The sequence below is a fragment of the Sus scrofa genome, unplaced genomic scaffold, assembly GCF_000003025.6.
Source record: "Sus scrofa isolate TJ Tabasco breed Duroc unplaced genomic scaffold, Sscrofa11.1 Contig414, whole genome shotgun sequence".
Lineage (NCBI taxonomy): Eukaryota > Metazoa > Chordata > Mammalia > Artiodactyla > Suidae > Sus > Sus scrofa.
This window is the reverse complement of record NW_018085198.1, coordinates 57,452-62,131: the sequence shown is the minus strand read 5'-3', so window position 1 is coordinate 62,131 and position 4,680 is coordinate 57,452.

Here is a 4,680-nt window from a genome sequence, read left to right as displayed (position 1 = left end):
AGGGTCAAAAGAGGGAGGAAAGCTGGCTCACTCAGTGGACGCGGTCAGCGATGGGTAGAGTCAGGTCAGAATCTGTTCTCCCACCGAAGCACCAAACCCCACCCGGTTCGTTCAACTGTGAGTAATGGGGGTTTGGAAGCCTTTCCAAATCTCCTCACCCACCTCTCTACCCCTTCACCCCCCCCCATTGCCCACCCCTTCATGACTTAGCCCAGCACCCAATAGGTGGTGGGCCTCCAACAAATACGTGGGGACCATGTGGCTGCAGCCATTAGAACCAGCATTTCTATGCCTTGGGATTGTGGGTTCAGGGGTCCCCCGGTGGTGCAGCAGGTTAAGGATCCAGCATTGTCACTGCTGTGGCTCTGGTGGCAGGTTCGATTCCTGGCTCTAGACCCTCTGCATGCCACGGACATGGCCATAAAAAATTAAAAAAAAGGAGGAGGGAGTGGGGACTTGGGGATAGTAGATGCAAACTATTATATTTAGAATGGATAAGCAGTGAGGTCAGGCTGTACAGCACAGGGGCTATAGCCATTCTCTTGGGATAGAACATGATGGAAGATAATATGAAAAAAAGAATATATATATACGCACACATACATATATATGACTGGGTCACTTGGCTGTACAGCAGAAATTGGCACAACATTGTAAATCAACTATACTTTAATTTTAAAGAAATTTAAAAATACAGAAGAAAGCATAATGTGAGGGAAAGAATGTGTGCAAATATATTTATATGTATATATATACATATGTGTATGTATAACTGGGTCACTTGCTGTAAAGCAAAAATTGACAGAACATTGTGAATCAATTATAATAAAAAAAATAAAAATATTGGAGTTCCTGTGGTGGTGCAACAGAAACAAAACTGACTAGGAGACATGAGGTTGCAGGTTCGATCCCTGGCCTCACTCAGTGGGTTAAGGATCCGGCGTTGCCGTGAACTGTGGTGTAGGTTGCAGATGCAGCTCGGATCCTGCGTTGCTATGGCTGGGGTGTAGGCCAGCAACTGTAGCTTCGATTGAATCCCTAGCCTGGGAACCTCCATATGCCGTGAGTGCGGCCCTAAAGAGCAAAAAATAAAAAAATACAAAAATAAAAATCTTTAAAAAAAAAATGCATTGATGCAAATTATTGCATTTGGAGTGGGTAAGCAATGAGATCCTGCTGTGTAGCACAGGGAACTATATCCCGTCATTTATGATGGAACATGATGGAGGATAATGTAAGAACAAGAATATATGTGTGTATATATATGTGGGTATGTATATACATGACTGGGTCACTTTGCTGTACAGTAGAAATTGACAGAACCCTATAAATCAACTATAATGGAAAAAATAAAAATTATTAAAAAAATTTTTTTTAAGTGTATTGGGACTGTTGATTCCCAAGCTGAGGCCAGGCACCCTAAGAAGGTAGTAATGGGAGAGGAAGTAGCCCCCAGCCAGCATCGGCATTTCGTGAAACCATTTGGAAGCGGCCCTCTTCCCCGCCTCCCCCTTAATGAGATAACTCTTCTCCACGTCAGCTTGGATTTTCACACCTCCAAGTGGCCCGACTCTGGTGGCTCCACACAGCTCAGGATGCCTTTGATGAATAAAAGCTGAGAAGATGAATTCCTCATTATTTAATAAACGGAGGGGGCTAGATAAACAGAATCCTCCAAAGTGATAACTCATTCCTTGGGGGAGGACAGGAAAGCAGGCCAAGTGGCCTTTGCCGGCCAAAAGCTTGCAGCCACTAATGTGTTACGCATACTCGACTCTGCTGATGAGGAAAACGAGGCCCAAGGAGGGCAAGGGAATGGCTCTAGGTGACCCCATGGGGTCCAGCACGCTGTCCCCCGTGCCACTCTGCCTTCCCCTCCCATCCCTAAAGACTGCATCCAGAGGCCGCCTTCCTTCTTGGCGCAAACGTGCCTTTGTGAGACAGAGAGGGGAGCCTTGGGCAGGAGGCAGCCAGGACAGGAAACAGAGCAGAGGCCGGAAGGAGGTCAGGAAGAGGCGGACGGGACCCTGACCCCTGCTCACACCCAGCCCCATCAGCCTTCAGGAGAGCAACACGGAGTTTCCAAAAATATTTACAGTGAGCCTAAATTAACAAGGTACTGTATCAGTGCTGACAATGGGAGGATGTGGGGCTGGGCCCTCCAGGGGAGAAGACCAACGCAATCAGCCCAGAGGCTGCACAGGGGTGACTAGGGGCTTGGGGAAGGCCAGCCTTGCCCTGCTCACGCTCAGCCACAGAGGAAGTCAAGCCCTTCACCCGAGGGCCAGAGGAGGAAGACCAGAGGCTGCACAGGGGTGACAGGGGCTTGGGGAAGGCCAGCCTTGCCCTGCTCACGCTCAGCCACAGAGGAGGTCAAGCCCTTCACCCCGAGGGCCAGAGGAGGAGACCGCGCTGCTGGTTCAGGCTGCCTGGAGTCCACCCTCCCCTGGGACGGGAAGATGGCCTAGATTCTCAGACTCGCAAAGAGCATCATCCACCCCGCCCCAGTCCAGTGCAGAAATCTCCTCGATTGCACCCCAATCTGGGGGCCATCATTCAGGGGTCTCTTGCATACCTCTGCTGGCCAGACACTCACTCCTGCCCCTGGCAGCCCCCCAACCCAGTCCACCTTGGGGACTTCCCTGCTCATTCACACAGTGTCACCTTCAACAGAGCAGAATGGTCCAAAGCACAGAATGATGGCTCACAAGTCACATTGCCATGGGCCAGCAGCCCAATCATTTCAAGCCTCAGTTTTCCCACCTGTGCAATGGGAGTCATTGTAGTATCAACCTTATGGGGTTGGTATGATAAGTCGATAAGACAATAGAGGCAAAGCACCCAACTTGGAGAGAATGCCACGCAGCACGAAGACACAGGCCGAGGTGCAGAGATGAAAAAGAAAGAGCTTCAAATGCCTTGGGAATAAAGCTAGATGAGGCTGAGAAAACCAGCCACCTTTTGGTTGCCATTAAAGTGACAGTGAAGAGCCAGACCTGCAGTGCTCAGGGGGTTACCCACACACCATTGAGGCTATCAGGGGACCAGGGTGAACAGGGACAAGCTGCACACTGGGGAGTTCCCATCGTGGCTCAGTGGTTAATGAATCTGACTAGGAACCATGAGGTTGTGGGTTCAATCCCTGGCCTCACTCAGTGGCTAAGGATCCGGCGTTGCCGTGAGCTGTGGTGAGTGTAGGTCGCAGACTCGGTTGGGATCCTGCCTTGCTGTGGCTGTGGCGTAGGCTGGCGGCCACAGCTCCGATTAGACCCCTAGCCTGGGGACCTCCAAATGCCGCAGGTGCGGCCCTAAAGAGACAAATAAATAAATAAATAAAAATACACACTGGGTGTCAAAGGACGAAGAAAGGAAAGTAAAACAGAGCATTCATAAGTTTTTGTATTGATCACATATCAAGTGATAATATTTTGGAGATATTGGGGTAAATAAAATATACTATTAAGATGAATTTTTTAAATAAAAAAATTAAATGAATTGTCCTTGTTTCCTTTACTTTTTTACTGTGACTACCGGAAAAATTAGAATTACAGGTGGAGTTCCCTTCTTATTCCCATGGGGCAGTGCTGAGCCAAAGGATCAGACCTAAGATTTAAGATGTTCCATCTGCAGGCATCTTTGGGGGCGGGGGCCGGGGGTGGAATGGGGACACTCAGCAGAAAACAGATGCAGTTGTCTGAACCAAAGGCCTGTTCTAAGGAGGACTCAGATTTTGGGGTGGGGGGAGTGTCACAAGGCAGAACGGTGAGGGATGTGATTTCTCACTAATATGTATGCTTATCACATCCTTTTTCTTCTCTTTTTTTTTTTTTTCTTTTTGGCCACGGCATGCAGTGGCTTGATATGGGATTTCAGTTTCCCGATCAGGGACTAAACCCAAGCCATAGCGGTGAAGGCATAGAGTCCTAACCACTAGACCACCAGGGAACTCCCTGTCACATCCTGATAGGTAAAGTTTATCAGGCACTGCATAAACACATTTAAATACTTTCCCCAATATAATTTCCTAAATATTTTTGAAATTCATAAACATTTTATTAGATAGTTTACATTATCGAAATAATCCCATTTTACAGATTAGTAAATCAAGGCTCCAAGAGATACCTCGCTGGCTCAGGAGCATGTGACTTAACACGTAACAGAGAAAGGATTTGAACCCTTGTCTTTGACTCCAGAAGTCTGAATGCTCTACAGCCAGGATACACCCTCCTGATGCAGGGCACTGCTTCTGCACCCAAAGAGGGCCTGTTAGTGCTTCACTGAAGCAGAGCCTACTTTTTTCTGAGCTGGAGCATTAGCCCAACTGCAAGCAGCCTGTCTGCACCTTGAGGGTGAATGAAGAAAAACTCACCTAGAGATATCCTCCAGAGCGCCCTGGAATTTACGTATAACAGCAAAACCATCATTTGCAAGACCTGCATGCCTTGCCATGATTAAAAAAGTAAACTCTGGGAGTCCCCTTATGATGCAGCAGGTCTAGGGTCTGCCACTGTCATTGCAGCAGTCCAGCTCTCTCTGTGGCTTGGGTTTGATCCCTGGCCTGGAAACTTCCATATGCCGCAGGTGCAATTTTAAAAAAAGTAAACTCTGAGGTCAAAATATCTGGTTTCAAACGCTGGCTCTGCTACTGTACCTCCCAAGCCCTGGTTTCACTGACCATAA